Source organism: Herpailurus yagouaroundi, unplaced genomic scaffold (genome assembly GCF_014898765.1).
Source record: "Herpailurus yagouaroundi ecotype Mexico unplaced genomic scaffold, PumYag 202, whole genome shotgun sequence".
NCBI lineage: Eukaryota > Metazoa > Chordata > Mammalia > Carnivora > Felidae > Herpailurus > Herpailurus yagouaroundi.
Genome location: NW_024412433.1, coordinates 7,833,374 through 7,851,587, shown reverse-complemented (window position 1 = coordinate 7,851,587; position 18,214 = coordinate 7,833,374). Strand labels below are relative to the sequence as shown.

At 39.2% G+C, this 18,214-nt stretch overlaps 1 protein-coding gene and 1 non-coding gene across 5 annotated transcripts in view; both read left to right on the top strand.

The window, feature by feature from the left end:
- Positions 1-18,214, top strand: part of DIS3L2 (DIS3 like 3'-5' exoribonuclease 2) — a 354,030-nt gene that overhangs the window by 86,161 nt on the left and 249,655 nt on the right. The gene's annotated exons all lie outside the window — the stretch shown is intronic.
- Positions 7,722-7,943, top strand: LOC121014537 (small nucleolar RNA U3). Its single transcript, XR_005783269.1, has one exon. It is a non-coding gene; the product is annotated as a small nucleolar RNA U3 (small nucleolar RNA).

The following is an 18,214-nucleotide window of genomic DNA, read 5'->3' as shown; positions in this document are numbered from 1 at the left end:
ATTAGGATTTCTTAGAACTGTTTGGTTTCCTGGCCTGTATGACAGGCCCGAAAAAGACTTGGAAGGTACTTAATGATGGAGGGCAAGGTCTTTGGAGCCTCCACCCATAGCAATATGGTAGGTAAGGTATATCTACTACCATGATCAGATTTTCCCAAAATTGTTATATACACAAACCTATTTTTAACAATCATCTTTTCTTCATTATTGCCAGCGCTGGGATCAAATACTTCAGGTTCTTGCCTGCTCTAAACATGCCTTCAGATCTCCGTAATTCAAATTGAAATGTCTGAAATAAGGAATGTATCATTTAAGGATAGAGTAGCTTATTTGTGCTGGGAAACTCCCAATTAATATTTCAGGATTATTTTCTAGAAAACTAATTCAGTCCTCCGTAACTCCATGGAGATGGTTTTCAGTCCTCCGTAACTCCATGGAGACTCACGTTCATTGTATGGAATGAATTAATGTAGATGAAGGACTTTTAGCAATGCTGGCACATTGTTAAGTGCTTAAGAAATGTCAACTATTACTATTATTCTTCCTTGAAATGAAGACTGAGAGGCATTGTTTGGTCAAGAGCACGTAATAACTCAAACTTACTATTCCCAGCTCTTGAATTTACCACTGATAACATTTATTTACAGTAGAAATAAAACGTTGATGTGAAATGTTGGTGTCTCACTATGCATTCCTTTGAAGGATCTAAACTGCTGGAAGGTTGTGATAGCTAAGGTTATACTGTGGAACAACATTGTTTATTTTGTACCCATGCTGTTTGCCCATCAAGATCATCTAGGGCCTTGCCTTGTATTATCTTCACTCCAGAGCCCAGGCTGAATGAAATAGCTGCTAACAGGAGTATTCCCCTTTTCTGTGGCAGAAAAGAGCCACAGAGCCTTGGACATTTAAAATGTCCTTGCCCAGGGGCGCCTGGGTGGCGCAGTCGGTCAAGCGTCCGACTTCAGCCAGGTCACGATCTCGCGGTCCGTGAGTTTGAGCCCCGCGTCAGGCTCTGGGCTGATGGCTCGGAGCGTGGAGCCTGTTTCCGATTCTGTGTCTCCCTCTCTCTCTGCCCCTCCCCCGTTCATGCTCTGTCTCTCTCTGTCCCAAAAATAAATAAACGTTGAAAAAAAAATTTTTTAAATGTCCTTGCCCAGAAATGACCCCATCAGTTCTACTCACACCTCATTGGCTAGAATGAGTCACCTGGCCCTCCTCAACCACAGGAGGGCCAAGAAGTGTCGTCCTGCCAAGTGTCTACAAGTAGGGATAGGAGCATATACGTGGTGAGCTGCACTAATGACTGTCACACTGCATTAATTAGGTTGATCATATGTTGCATTCTTGACTAGCCATCTGAAAAGTGTATGCCATTGGTCACTATGGAGATCAGTCAGCAGCTTCTGTATTGCTTACTACAAATTCATCTCCATTAATGAAGGAGGAATTCAGAAATACCTGAAAGATCTAGATGGTCTTTAAGGTCACCTCTAGTTTTATAATTTTTGCTTGAAAGCACAACGTGTGATGCAAAGTAAGTTTGTTGATCTTTGCATCAAGCTAATGGTACAGTTTGGGGGTATAAAAGGCAAGGAAATTATGTTTTAAGGAAATGTACTGGCATTTGTGTGATAATTTTTATAAACCGTACGGTGTTTATCATTATTAGTAGTGTTGTGATACTGTTGCTTGCTACTGCTCTTTAGTTTTTATTTTAAAAATTTCAATAGATATATCTTATCCCATGTTTTATGGAAACTAGTAATGATTTGGGGCATATGCATAACTATATTACAAATTCAGGCAACTAGGGAAAGGGACATTGTAGATTTGGAAAATTACAGGTATTTTAGTGTTTTGGAGCTTGAAATGTAAGATAGGGATTTAATGTGGCAGGAGACGAGGCCAGGCTAATAGATGATGGGTGGGTGGGGTCACATCATGAAATGTCTTCATGCTAGTAAAGGAGTTCAGCTGTGATCATACAGGCATTAGGGAGCTGGAAGGAGGTTAAGACAGGGTAGTGATTCAAGAATAAAAGACACAGGGATAGCAGATGTGAGAAAAACTTAAATTACAGTACCTTAGGCTGGGTTTCCCAGAGGCGGAGCCTGAGGTTTCTGGTCCTCATAGTCTGTCTTTGTGAGAGATTTCTGAAATACATCAGTTACTTAAAACTTAATTAGTAAAGACACAGATCAAAAGTTACCATTTGAGAACAAGTTACTGAGAATGAACTAGATTGAGTACTCGAAGAGGTTGGGTTTGGATGGTAAGAGAGTGAAGTGAGGGGAACCTGGGTGGCTCAGTTGGTTGGGCATCCAACTTCAGCTGAGGTCATGGTCTTGTGGTTCATGAGTTTGAGCCCCGCATCGGGCTCTGTGCTGACAGCTCAGAGCCTGGAGCCTGCTTCAGATTCTGTGTCTCCCTTTCTCTCTGTTCCTCCCTTGCTCACACTCTGTCTCTCTCTCTCTCTCAAAAATAAAGGTTACAAAAATTAAAAAAGAGTGAAGTGATAAACAGCACACAGAATGGAGGTGGAGACAGGGACCTGCTCTCTAGAAAACCAGATCAGGTTTTAGGAGCAAATGCACTGGGGACAGTTGGCCAGGAGAAGGGAGACGTCCCGATGGTGACTTTTTTGGTAGCATTCTAGAACTGGAGTTAGCAAACTTTTGTCAAAGCCAGATAGTAAATGTTATAGGCTTTACTGACCATAAGTTTCCGTCACAACCTCCGAACTCTGCCTCTGTAGCCTGAAAACAGCTATATTCCAGTAAAACTTCATGTACAAAAACAGCTGGGTTTGGCCTATGAGCAGTACTTTGTGGAGCCCAATTCTAGAGGCCTGGTTAGGCCTCACGAAGGCCCTTGCCCCCCCTGACCTAGCAAGCACTATAGGACTCAACACAGGCCCCTCGTTCTTAGCCTTAAACAGCATGACATCTGTGTTGCGAAAGGTCTTCCAATTTTGACTCCATCTCAATACTTGGAGCTTTTAGTTCTTGAGTGTTTTGTTTTTTAAGCAGAAAATTCTAAAGAGTCTTTATCTCCATGGGTTCTGGGAAGTTAGTTGACTGGATTATGTGATTTGTTTTTTTAGAGTTATTCTAATAATATAGTGGTTTTTTTTTTAAGTTTATTTATTTATTTTCAGAGAGATAGAGACAGTGCACGTGAGGGAGGGGCAGAGAGAGAGAGGGACAGAGAGAATCCCAAGCAGGCTTCGAGCTGCCAGTGCAGAGCCTGGTGCAGGGCTTGAACTCATGAAACCGTGGGATTATGACCTGAGCTGAAACCAAGAATCAGATGCTTAACTGACTGAGCCACCCAGGTCCCCCCTCCATCAAGGTTTTGTTGAGTGCTTGCTGTGAGTCAGGCAACACGCTATACCTTAGGAACATGGTATGGAATAAGATAGGCAGGATCTGGTTCTAAACCGCATAACCTAGAAAGTGACTTGAGTGCCTGTGTTTTCAGTTCTTCCAAAGGTGGTACTTAAAGAGTGCCATTCTAGATTCAAAGTAGAGAAGCTTCTTCGTTACGCATAGTGGGTGCCTTAGTGTACAAGGGCTTGATTTCCTTGAGGAACCCAGGCTGAGACTGTCTGTCAAGTGGAGCGATACAGAGCGGTGAGTGCAGCCGTGGAGTCCTAGAGCACTGTGCAACACCCTGCTAGCCTGCCGAGTCTCAAAGAATGTTTTGGGAAATAAATTTCTGGAGGAGATGAAGTCTGAATGTAAAGTAAGTTTGAACTAGAGGCTTGATGGAAGGGAGAGCCTGGCCTGCTCTAAATCCTGAAAGTTGTTTATTACAGTGGGAATGGAGGCTGTGAGGGGAAGAGGGATGGCTGGAGATGAGTCCTTGTCAACCTTGTCAGAGGTTCCTGCTCATTGGGTGCAGAGACCAGTCGTAGAGGTGAGTACGCACATCTTGCTGTGTGAAGCCAAGACGAGCCTGGGTACTGTTGGAATCCTTGGTGCACAGTCACTTCTTTTTCTGTAACCATCGGAGTGAGGTCTCATTGTTTGTAATGTGCTACAATGGAGTATCTTCGGTCTGTAAAGACCGTAGTCTCAGATCCTTTGGGATAAGACGTAGTTGGCTTTTGACATTGAGGAGCTTGGGCCTTGCAGCCCCTGGGTATATTGGCTCTGGGCCGTCTGCCTGTCCTCTGCAGTACGTACCTGGTGTCGGATGTGGTATTCCTTCCTGATCCCTGCAGCTCAAAGTGTGTTACGTACCAGCAGCATCGCAGAATCTCAGGCTGTACCCCAAGGCCCGCCGAATAAGACTGTTTTTGTTTTTAGTTCTTTTTTAATTCGAGTATAATTAACATACAGTGATATGTTAGTTTCGGGTGTACAATATAATGACTCAAGTATTCTGTATATTTCTCAGTGCTCATCCGGATAACTGTACTCTTAATCCCTTTATCCATTTCATCCATCCTCTCACCCACCTCCCTTCTGGCAGCCACCGGCGTGAATAGTGTGTTTTAACAGGATCCCCAAGTGATTTGTATGAACTTTAAATTTTGAGAAGCACTGATGGTGGATAATTAAATAACTAACTCTTCTTTCTTTTAAAATAAAAACTACTAAAGCATTGTAGAGAAAGGAGAAAGGTGTATATGACATTACTGTATTATAGCTAGTCCTGGGGAAGAGTTGTGAGTGCAGTGTGACTTGTTGGGTCTTCAGAGATTTGTGGGAGTAATGATTTCCTTATTTTAGCAGAATTAGATTCTGACCACCTTCCCCCTGATCAAAGACAGACACACACACACACACACACACACACACACACACACACACTTCCTTTCTCCGTTTAGCTAGCAAAGAAGGACTGAGAGATTATTCTTATAGGTGTATTTGGAAAAAAATTTACTAATTAGTTTATTGAAAAAAGATTTCAATCTTTAAAAAAATTTTTTTTAATGTTTATTTTTGAGAGAGAGAGTGCAAGCAGGGGAGGGGCAGAAAGAGAGGGAGAAACAGAATCTGCCACAGGCTCCAGGCTCTGAGCTGTCAGTACAGAGCCTGATGTGCCGCTGGAACTCATGGACTGTGAGACCATGACCTGAGCCGAAGTCGGGGACTTAGCCGACTAAGCCACCCACGCGCCCTGATTTCAATCTTTATCATAAGTTGTTTTTATTCCAATCAATAAGTGTCATGTAATCCACCTCCTCTCCCATTTTTAGAAGATTTGTTTTAGGAGATGATTTTTATATTAGGTTCAAATAATCATGTCATTTCTATTAATCTCCAGTTTCAAATTTTTTTTCCTGAGAAATTACCTCTTAGAATGTGTTTCATACATGTTTGTTATGACCTAGGTTTTCTATTTCTTTTTTCCTAACCCGCTGTTTGAGGCCTGCTTTTAGTAGTTTGCAACATGTTACAGTCTTTTTGCAAAAGTAAACTTAGAGTATGTTGAAAAGTTATTTCAGTTTTCAAAATTTTGTTTGAAACAGTCCACAGTATGAAAAACCTTCTAATAATGTGATCATTATTCCTTTTCCTTTTCCCCTATGCTATTCTGTCATATGCTATTGCATCAGATGAGATTTTAAAGAAAAAGCATAATATAGCTGGAAGGGTAAAGAACTAGAAGAAGAAAATCTAAACAAAGGGAGTCTGAAACTGTTCAAATATCTATGTTTGGAGTTTATCAAAAGGATATATTGTTCTTTAATAAATAGGGTACCCACATTATAAAAATGATTTATTATTTATATTGGAATTATCTTTTCATTCTGACATTTACTTTGGTAAGAGAGGTTAGATTATGCTAAAAATGATTAGAGTAATGATTTTATTGAGATAAAATCCTCATTTTAATCGTTTTATTTTTGTTTACTTTTAAAACCACTTTATTTATTTATTTTTTTAATATGAAATTTATTGTCAAATTGGTTTCCATACAACACCCAGTGCTCATCCCAACAGGTGACCTTCTCGATACCGATCACCCACCCCCCATCAACCCTCAGTTTGTTCTCAGTTTTTTTTTTTTTTTAATTTTTTTTTTCAACGTTTATTTATTTTTGGGACAGAGAGAGACAGAGCATGAACGGGGGACGGGCAGAGAGAGAGGGAGACACAGAATGGGAAACAGGCTCCAGGCTCTGAGCCATCAGCCCAGAGCCTGACGCGGGGCTCGAACTCACGGACCGCGAGATCGTGACCTGGCTGAAGTCGGACGCTTAACCGACTGCGCCACCCAGGCGCCCCTGTTCTCAGTTTTTAAGAGTCTCTTATGTTTTGGCTCCCTCCCTCTCTAACCTCTTTTTATTTTTTTTTCCCCTTCCCCTCCCCGATGGTCTTCTGTTAAGTTTCTCAGGATCCACATAAGAGTGAAAACCTATGGTATCTGTCTTTCTCTGTATGACTTTTCCTTTTCCCCTATGCTATTGGACTTATTTCACTTAGCGTAACATTCTCCAGTTCCATCCATGTTGCTACAAAAGGCCATATTTCATTCTTTCTCATTCCCACGTAGTATTCCATTGTGTATATAAACCACAATTTCTTTATCCATTCATCAGTTGATGGACATTTAGGCTCTTTCCATAGTTTGGCTATTGTTGAAAGTGCTGCTATAGACATTGGGGTACAGGTGCCCCTGTGCATCAGCATTCCTGTATCCCTTGGGTAAATTCCTAGCAGTGCTACTGCTGGGTCATGGGGTAGATCTATTTTTAATTTTTTGAGGAACCTCCACACTGTTTTCTAGAGCGGCTACACCAGTTTGCATTCCCACCAACAGTGCATGAGGGTTCCGGTTTCTTCACATCCTCGCCAGCATCTATAGTCTCCTGATTTGTTCATTTTGGCCACTCTGACTGGCATGAGGTGGTATCTGAGTGTGGTTAAAACCACTTTAAAGAGTGCAATCTAGTGATTTAAAAATAGTCACAGTGTTATATCACCACTGTCTAATTCCAGAACATTTTAATCATCCCCCAAAGAAACTTTATCCTCATTAAACATTCACTTCCCATCCCCTTCCCTCCCAGACCCTGGGAACCACTAGTCTTCTTTCTGTCTCCATAGGTGACTCTGTTCTGGACAGTTCATATAAATGGAATCATACAGTATTTCTCTTTTGTGCTTGGGTTCTTTACTTAGCATGTCTTCAATATTCATCCATGTTAGAGCATTTATCAATTCTTTATTCCTTTTTATGTCTGAATAATATGCCACTGTACAAATGTGCCACATTTTATCTTTTCATCAGTTCATGGACATTTGGATTGCTTACACTTTTTGGCTATTATGAATAATGCTGCTATGAACATTCATGAACAAGTTTTTGTGTGAATCCATGTTTCAGTTCTTTTGGTTGTATACCTAAGAGTAGAATTATTGGGTCATCTGGGGACTCCATGTTTAGTAAAAATTGATTTTTGTAACGTATCACTAAAATATACTGTCCCTAAACTTTTTCGGTTCAAAAGGAATTAGTCTTGTGAATATATACACAATTTTGGCCCTGAAATGTCCTGTGTTCTTTGGTATTTCATCCATTGTATGAGCAGCATATGATGTCTGTTGCTTCTGTTCCTTTTCACACGCAGGTCATTATTTTGGGCATTTCAAAATGGTACCCCTCAGTCATCTAACCTGTGGATTGATGACCCTTTGCTTTATTGTTTTGTGAGTTATTTCCGGAGCATCAAAAGTTCCCTTTTATAAAATGTTGTATGTGGGAAGACTATGCTTTCAGTAGCAGTTCGGTCCTAGAGAAGTTTCTCTGAACGTGTCGAGCACCTGAAACCACAAGGATTAGGTGCAGCGCCCTCTCCTGAGCCTGCCGCTGGCTCTGGGTGTTGCTTCTGGAGCTGTTGCCATTGATTATCCTTTTTCTCTCCCTGATGACTGTTTTTCTCTTCCTTTGGGAGAGTGAGAGGGAAGAGTTGCCATCTGAGTGGGAAAAAATGAAAAAAAAAAGGTTGCAGGCAGTTACTGAGTTGTATATGCCCAGGTTGTTTTTGTTTGTTATTGAAGGAGGTTATTTATTATTGTTTTTGTTGTTGAGAAAGCATGTTGTTGAATGTCACATGGGCAGTACATTTACTTCATTACCTAATGTAAGTCCTATTGTCCTCTTAGCGTTTTGTGTCTTTGTTACCTGCTTTTCAAAATGCCTTTATACAATGAATGTACGATAATCATATTATGTGTGTATGATTTAGTATTATGATCTTTTATTTACTATAAATATTATCTTCATTTATTACTAAGATTTCTAAACACAAGTTAATGCACTCAGAAAGTGATTGAATAAATCATCACTTTTAAGTACTGCCTAATGTTTCATTGGGTGGATATTTTTTATTTTTAATAGCTTTCCTATGTTATAGGGCATTTTAACTATTTATAATTTTTTTGTTATTTAAATAATGTTGTGGAGGGGCGTATGGGTGGCTCAGTCGGTTGAGCATCCAACTTCAGCTCAGGTCATGATCTCACTGTTTGTGAGGTTGAGCCTCATGTTGGGCTTTGTGCTGACGGCTCAGAGCCTGGAGCCTGGAACCTGCTTTGGATTCTGTGTCTCCCACTCTCTCTGCCCCTCCCCTGCTCATACTCTGTGTCTCTCTCTTTCAAAAGCAAATAAACATTAAAAATTTTCTTTAAATAAAAAATAAATAATACTGTGGAGAACATCTTCAAATACATAACTTTTATTTCTTAGGGTTGTTTCCTTATTTTTTTTTTTAATGTTTATTTTTGAGAGAGACACACACACAGAGTATGAGCAGAGGAGGGGCAGAGAGAGAGGGAGACACAGAATCCGAAGCAGGCTCCCAGCTGTCAGCACAGAGCCTGACACAGGGCTTGCACCCACAAACCACGAGATCATGACCTGAGCTGAAGTCGGACACTTAACCGACTGAGCCACGCAGGTACCCCTGTTTCCTTTTTTTTTTTTTTTTTTAATGTTTATTTTATTTTATTTTTTTTTTGAGAGAGAGAGAGAGTGTGTGAGTGAGCAGGGTAGGGGCAGAGAGAGAGGAAGAGAGAGAATCCCAAGCAGTCTCTGTGCCATCAGCAGAGAGCCCCACATGGGGCTAGATTTCACAAACCATGAGATCATGACCTGAGCCAAAATCAAGAGTCAGATGCTTAACCGACTGAGCCAGCCAGGCTCCCCTCTTAGTATTGTGTCCTTAAGTTTAAATTCTCAGAGTACAATGTATTGTACAATTGTACAATTTATTGGGTCAGAAGATGAGAAAATTCTTCAAATGGTATCTGTGAACTACTGGGTCATACCCCTCCTAAATAATTAAGCCCAATCAATAAAAGACTTTGAATTATTTCTTTAGTTTTTACCTTTTGTTTTTCATCCATCCTTTGATATTGTTGATATTTCAAATGTTGGTTTGATCATCTTAAATGTTAGCTGTTTCTGCTACGTGTGTTATCTCTATGTTTGGCACTTTGCGTTGGACATGATTTCAGTTCTCTGGTGGATACAGAAGCATAAGGCTGAATCTGTACTCCAAAGTCAGGCACAGGGGTGTATTTTTCTAAGTGTACAGATTCCTGTTTTGTGCATACTTTTCTATTCTTCTGTTTTATTCCTCTTTCTAAGGAAAAGAAAGTCTTTTTAAAAAATTTTTGGGGCGCCTGGGTGGCGCAGTCGGTTGAGCGTCCGACTTCAGCCAGGTCATGATCTCGCGGTCCGGGAGTTCGAGCCCCGCGTCGGGCTCTGGGCTGATGGCTCAGAGCCTGGAGCCAGTTTCCGATTCTGTGTCTCCCTCTCTCTCTGCCCCTCCCCCATTCGTGCTCTGTCTCTCTCTGTCCCAAAAATAAATAAAAAACGTTGAAAAAAAAAATTAAAAAAAAATTTTTTTAACATTTATTTATTACTTCTTAGAGACAGAGCATGAGCAGGGGAGGGGCAGAGAGAGAGAAAGAGAGACACAGAATTGGAAACAGGCTCCAGGCTCCGAGCTGTCAGCACAGAGCCTGAAGCAGGGCTCGAACTTGCAAACTGGTGAGATCATGACCTGAGCCAAAGTTGGACACTTAACCAATTGAGCCACCCAGGCGCCCTATTCCTCTTTCTTTATAGCCAGACTTTTTTGGACCCACTGCCTGTTTCTTGATAGTGATCTAGATTCTTCAGTTTGGCTTCCAACCCACCATTCTACTAAAGTTGTTGTTTTCAGGGGTGCCTGGACGTCTCCGTTGGTTAAGCGTCTGACTCTTGATCTTGGCTCAGGTCATGATCTCACAGTTTGTGAGACTGAGTCCTGTGTCAGGCTCTGCGCTGACAGTGTGGAGCCTGTTTGGGATTCTCTCTCCCTCTCTCTCTGTCTGCCCCTCCCCTGCTTGCTCTCTCTTGCAAAATAAATAAACTAAAAAAAAAAAATTAAACTTGTTCCTTTCATGGTCATCATTAATTTCCTATCCATTTTCATTAGTCATTTTCTTTTCATTTTCCTTGAGCTTCTACAGTGATTTAAGACCATTGATTTCCATCCACTTTGTGACTATGCCCCAGTTCTGTGGTCCAGTTCTGTTTCTCTCCTTGGTTTGTTCTTTCTTAGTTGATTTCTCTTTCCTCCACCTAGTTGTAGACCTTTCCCAATTTCCCGTCCTGAGCCATCTTTTCTTTTTTTATACACTTTCCCAAAGAGGCCTCTGTGCACATTCAGAGTTTAAACTGGCACTTCTCTTTGGGTGATTTCCACCTTCTGTTCATTTACCCAGCATTTTTTCATTGGCCACTTTGTGCCTGGGGCCCAGGGGAGTGAAGATGAACACAGTTTGACCGCCCAAGATCAGATCTGTAAACAGAGCCACCATGTGCTACCTGATACATTCCTTACAGAGATTTGAAGACACATGCCAGAGCTCAGAGGAGGGTAGAAGACAGCTTTGCCCAAGGGAACTGATGTAAATTTCTTCAACTGGATGACATTTGAATTTCAGTTTGAGAGAAGAGTTTGTCAAATGAAGATTCAGGGGAGGGGAGAATATTTTAGGCAAAAGAACTATATATTATAAGCATGTCTCCTCCCAAGTTTAAGCTGGTGAAGGCAAAGGTGGTGTCTTATTTATGTTTATGTTCATGGCATCTGAGAAAGAACATGAGCTTTTCAAGTCAGATTGGGGTCCACATTCTAGACCCTTTATTTAGGGGCTCTGAGGTTTAGGAGACTTGTATGTAAATGGAAGGAAGTTTTTGGTCAGGATTAATGAGCTACAGTCACCCAAAAATATTGTCTGGAATAGGTGCTTTTAAAGTGTGAATTTCATTCTTTTGTTTTCCTGTCCTTGCTTTTAGTGGCCATAATTGACATGCAGTAGTTGGGGAATAAATCTTTGTTGAACCATTTTGTGGTTTCCAAACAACGTAAGAAAAATGATCTTTTGATGTGAACTCTCATGAGTAAAAAGCATGGGGTGAATTTACTAAACTTAGTAGTCTTTCAGAGCAAAAATTTATTTTCTTAAGAACTAACTTTAATTGGAAGAGAAAAGACAGCGTTGGATCAAGTCAGGTTTGCTGGATGTTTGCACATGGGAGCTTGGTATATCAAAGGTGGACGGTGTTGATTATAAATGTCTTATGTAATGTTTCTTGATTAATATTTACAGATTTCTTAAAATTTGTCTTCATCTTCATTTCCTTTGGTTTTAAATAAGTATGGTTGTAGATTTCAATTGTTCAGGAATTGTCTGTTTTTTCCTAGAGGCCCCAGATGCTATAGCTGCCCTGTTTTTCAGTTAATATTAGCTTAGGCTAGAGTCTTTTAGCTCTTTGTTGCCAATTGCATTCGTACTCCTTTGTGTGACATAAAGGCCTTCCATGACCTGCCCTTTGCCCTCTCGGGCAACCTTCAGTGTAACCTTAGCCTGGGCGCCCCAGAAAGGAGGTCTTTGAATAGGCACCATACAGCTACATGTCTACGTTTTCTTTTCACACACATTGTTTCCTTTGCTTCCAGTTCTCTGCTTGTATCTCTTTTTTTCTCCCTTACACAGGTCATTGCCACTGGGAAGGCTTTCCTTTATATCTCCACAATTGTTACTCGAGGTTGCTGTTTTGCTTAATTGAAAAACCTGCAGATAGATGCTTCTCACCCGTATTGTAGAGCCCTTTCTTATTATTTCTGTTCACATACCAGTGGTATTTGATGTTTTTTTTCTGGGCATTATTTGTGTTGCTTCTTACCAGTGACTCCTGCTATATGATGTTAAAAATGGCAACTAGCATTTCTTGAGTACCTATTCTGTGACAGGCACTCTTTTCGGGCCTGTGCAAATACTGCATACTGCCCGTGTGGATTACTTTGCAAGGTGGACTGAACTGTATTACTTCTTTTTCATTGTTCATGTACTCATTTCTAAATAGGCCAGAGAATATTTATTTAATTCGTGAGGGGGCAAAGTCTGGCAACAGATGAAAAGTCAGTCCCTAAATCATAAAATCCTTGAATTTGGGTTTTTGTTTATACTTCCATCTTTCAACGTACTTCTATTAAGGCTGTATGGAACTTAGAAAATATATTCGTGTCAGTTTTATGACTAAATTATTTAAAAATAGTTTAAAATATAGTTTTAATAATAAGCTAAAGCAAAGAAAGTACTTTGTCAGTTTTCTCTTAATTCATTGAGGTGATGATTTATTCAGCAAATATCATTTTGGACATCTGTGGTACACCAGATAAGGGAACACTGTATCCTGAATATAACAGACAGTGTGGTGCCGTCATTGAACATACAGAGAGTTTAGATCATCTGTTAGGCCTGAATGGATTCAGGAAGTCTTATTTTCAAAACCTGTTTTTGTTTCTTTGTTTAGAACCATAAGGAATATCTTAACATTTGGAAACTAACAAATGCAAAAGCCAGAGTGCTTTTTAACTTTTTCTAATTTGAAAGGAAAATTCTCTTCTTCTGGCAGAAAATAAGTCATCTCCTTAGCTAAGTTCCTTTGGAGAAAGATACTTGCAGTGTTATTTTTGTCTTAGAATTAATAAATTAAATGACTTTCCTAAACTCATTCATTTTACAGTTATTTGACGCTTTTTTGATGTCCAAAATTGACTAAAGAATGAATCGCTGTTCATTTCATTTCCCGTTCTTCCATTTTGCCTTTGAAGCTTTCCACTGATAGCTGTTAGTTCTTAGAAACAGCCTTGGGGCAGGGCATTGCTCCCTTCCTCACTCCCTGTTCTCTAGGCCATCATCCTAAATCTCTAATGTGGGTCGAGACAGAGAATGCACACATGTGCCTGTATGCATTGCAGGGAAGATTTTTCAGGGACTTGGAAGGGGCCTGCAAATAGAGGGCCCAGGATTGGTAGAGGAAAAAAATCCAAGAAAGGTAAAATTCATATAAACATGTATATGGGAGACCATCTGTAATATGGAAACTGCCCAAGTACATTTCATAAGTAACATGAACTCTTGACTAATTATTGAATTATAGTACATTTATTGTATTTTGTATCCCACAGTAAAAGTGTTTGGTTGACAGTATGTACTTAAAAAAAGCAGAAAATCCATCCTCAGATCTTCTCAGCTTCTAATTGCATCAGCATGATCTGTTCCCATTCTATCTGCTAAAAGAAAAGTGAATCTTCTTTGGAAGGAGGGAATATCTTCTAGAGCTCTTACAGTTTGCATTGACGTTATCTAGCATTTAATAAAAAATTATCATGTATGACAAATGATCAAAAACCTAGAGAAAAAAACCAATAGAAACACGCAGGTAATTTAGATTTTGGTGTAGTAGGAAACTGATTCTAGAAGACTGAGCCAGAGCGCCTGGATGGCTCAGTTAATGTGTCCAGTTCTTGATTTTGGCTCAGGTCATGATCTCACGGTTCATGGGTTTGAGCTTCACATTGGGCTCTGTGCTGACAGCATGGAAGATGCTTGGTATTCTCTGTTTCCCTCTCTCTCTGCTTCTCTCTCTCTCTCAAAAATAAATAAACTTAAAAAAAAAAAAACAACTGAGCCACTATGTTCAAGAGAATAGATGACAAGATGGAGAATTTCACCAGAGAACTGTTACCTATAGAAAGATAATGGATAGTAATTTTAGAACTGAAAAATAATAGAGACTGATTTATTCAGTATATATGATTTGCTAAATTTCGATACCACAGAAGAGAGGATTAGTAGACTGGAAAATAGTTCAGTAAAACAGACTGAGGCATGGAGAAAATAGAAGAAAATACAGGAATGAGGATAAAACACGTATTACACACGAAGAAAACACCTTACATTTAATTTGAGCTAAAGAGAAAAGGAATGAGAGAATGAGACTCAAATAGTATTTTAAGAGATAACAGCCAAGAATTTCCCAAACTGTATAAAAGATGTCAGTCCACAGATTTGAGAAACTCAAGAAAGCTCAAACAGGATTAATGCACAACAGATCATATGTAGGCATACTCTAGTAAAACTTACAAAAACCAAAGAGAAAACTCTTGACAAGAGATAGGAAAAAAAGATTTCTTCAAAGGAACAACAGCTGACTTTTCAAATGAATCTGATGGAAGCCATGATAGAATGATATCTTTTAAAGTACAGAAAGAAGATAACTGCCGACCTAGGTATCTGTCTATACCCAGTGAAAGTGTTTTTCAAAAGTTAAGGCCAAATTTAGATGTAATAGGCAAATTTCTTGAAATACACAGCAAAATGTTCAGAAGAAGAAATAGGAAATCTGAATAATTTTTTATCTAGTAAAGAAATTGAATCTTTAGGTGTTTTATTTTATTTATTTTTATTTTTATTTTTATTTTTATTTTTATTTTTATTTTTACTTTTATTCTTATTTTTATTTTTTTTAGCAAGGAAAACTCCAGGGTCAAATGGCTTTACAGGTGAATGCTTTCAGATATTTAAGAAAGTAAAATAGCACCAATCTTACAAAACTATTTAGAGAATAGAAAACTGTTTTATGAGGACTGCATATCCTAGCTATTAAATCTGACAAAGACAATGTCATATAAGAAAATTACAGGAACATTTCTCTCATGAACAGAGATGCAGTTATTCTAAATAAATGATAGGCAATTGAATCCATAGATATATAGAAACAATAATAATATTAGAGGGGCATCTGGTTGGCTCAGTACGTTAAGCATCCAATTCTTGATTTTGGCTCAGGTCATGGTCTCACAGTTTGTAAGATTGAGCCCTGTATCAGGCTGCATGCTGGCAGTTTGGAGCCTGCTTGGGATTCTCTCTCTCTCTCCCTCTCTCCCTCTCCTGCTTGCACTCTCTCTCACCCTCAGACTTAAACAAAAAACTGTTAGAAACAAATGGGATTTATCCCAGGAATGCAACATTGACTTACTATTCAAAACTCTGTTAATAGGGAAGGTGATAGTCCAAGGATACAAAATTTCTAGTACGTAAGATAAGTTCTGGAGATTGGCTGTACAGCATAGTACCTGTAGCTAACAGTGCTCTATAGTATACTTTAAATTTGCTAAGAGGATTGATCTTATGTTAAGTGTTCTTAGCACACAAATAAAGTAAAATAAAGAAGGTGGGAGAAAACCTGGAGTATGTCTATGACCTTGATGGTAGTGGTCACGGTTTCATGGATATGTACTTATCCCCTAAATCATTGAGTTATATATGTTGAATATGTACGGCTTTTTACATGTTAGTTGTATCTCAGTAAAGTGGTTAAAATGGTTAAAAACTCAATATAATGAACCACATTCACAGAATAAAGGAAAAAAATTATATGATCACTTCAGTTTTTGCAGAAAAGTATTTGGTAAAATTCAGTACCCACTTCTGTTAAAAATTCTCAGCAGACTAGTAGGAGGAGAAAGAAACCTCCTTAATCTGATAAAGGCTTTTTACAAAAACAAAAACAAAAACAAAAACAAAAAACCCCCCCAAAACCCCCTACAAAACATCACAGTTAATGTTGAAATGGTGAAAGCTCTTCTTTCTATACTGAGAATAAAACAAAGACTCTGACTATCACCACTTCTATTCCACATTGTACCAGAGGTCATAGTCAATAATAAAGCATAGAAAAAAGGTGGAAAGATTGGGATAGGGAGACAGTGGGCTTTATTTATGTTCAGATTACTTGACTGGATACATGGAAAATCCCAAGGAAAGAGGTTGCTACATACAAAGTCAACCTCCAAAAATTATTTGAATTCTTAGAATCAGCAACAAACCAATGGTAATTTAAAAATGGTACCCTTTATATTAGCATAGGAAAACAGGTACCTTAGGATAAGGATGGTGGAAGATGTTCAAGAAAGACTACATTAAAGACTACGTTGATAGAAATTAAAGATGCCCTAACTAAATGTTCATGACCTGTAAGACTCAGGATGGTGAAAATGTTAAATCTTTAAATTGATCTATAGATTCAACACGGTCCCAGCAAGCATTTTCATATGTGGCAACTGGTTCTTAGTATAGATACTATTTTTTTTTTCAACGTTTATTTATTTTTGGAACAGAGAGAGAACAGAGCATGAACGGGGGAGGGGCAGAGAGAGAGGGAGACACAGAATCGTAAACAGGCTCCAGGCTCTGAGCCATCAGCCCAGAGCCTGACGCGGGGCTCGAACTCCCGAACCGCGAGATCGTGACCTGGCTGAAGTCGGACGCTTAACCGACTGCGCCACCCAGGCGCCCTAGTATAGATACTATTAACCAAGGTAATTTTGACGAACAAAGCTGGAGTTCTTATGCTACCCAACTAAATTGCAAAGGACTGACAATGCTGAGAATTGGTGAGGGTGGAGGAAGTGGGACTCTCGTACTCTGTCCGTGGGAATGTCGGTCAGAGTAGCCACTTTAGAGAACTGTGTGGCATCGTCTGCTAAAGCTGCAGATGCCCTATGACCCAGAAGTGCCATTCCTAGGTATATGCTCAACAGAAATGGGTTCATTTGTGCACATGTTCAAGAATCTTTAAAGCAACATAATTTACATAGCCCAAACTAGAAGCCACCCAAATCTTCATCAGTAGTGGCATGGTTGAATCCATTGTGGTATGTGTGCAGTGTAGATTGTATAACTGGAAGAATGGATGAGCTACAGTTATGTGCAACCATTTAGTTTGAATCCCACAAATTTTGAACCAAAGAAGCTTAACACGGAAGAATTTTTATGGTATTATTCTTATAAACATATACAATTTGTTTTAAAGGTTTTGTTAGGATGTTTGTCTTTGTAGGCAGAATTCTAAGAGGGCTCTCAAGAGCCCTCCTCTGATATACACACCACATATGATCCTCTCTCCTTGGGTATGCATGGGGCCTGTGAATATGACGGGATATCACTCCAATGAGTAAGTTACATTATTTGGCAAAGGTAAAAGGATTTCTGCAGATGTTATTAAAGTCTCTGAACAATTGACTTTGAGTTAACCAAAAGGGAAATTATCCTTATAGGCCTGACCTCGTCAGGTGAGCCATTTAAAAGAAGATCTGGATGTCAGAGATACTCTCCTGCTGGCCTTAAAGAAGCAAGCTGCCATGAGTTCTACAGTTGCAAGTAAATGAATTTTGCCAACAATGAAGGACTCAAGCTTATAAGAGCACTTTGATCCTTAAACCATAGGTTTTGACAGCAGCCCCAGGCAACACCTTGATGGCAGCCTTGTGAGGTCCTTTAGCCCTGGGCCCAGGTAGACCATGCCTCTGGATACCTGACCCCCAGAAACTTGCATCTGGTTTTAGGCTGCTAACTTTGTGGTAAGGTTTCAGGCAGCATACACTGAAACATTATTCGTCTTTGTGCTAGTTACATGGGTGTCTGTGTTTACTGTATAAAATTTTATCATATGTATACATTTATGATTTAGGTACTTTTCTGTATATGTATAAAAATGTGTTCAATAAAAGTGTTCATTTTAAAAGAAAAAAATTTAATAGTTTTCTCTGCATTGTCTTTGGTACACAAATATAATCAAGTAATTATGTTTTAATTGTACTGGTCCAGTTGAACACAAGAAAATTTGGTCATGAAATTAACTTAAATATTCCTTTCCGTTAACGAACTCACCTCCTGACCTTCCTCTATTTTATTTTATTTTATTTTATTTTATTTTATTTTATTTTATTTTATTTTATTTTATTTTATTTTATTTTTTTAAATATATGAAATTTATTGTCAAATTGGTTTCCATACAACACCCAGTGCTCATCCCAAAAGATGCCCTCTTCAATACCCATCACCCCCCC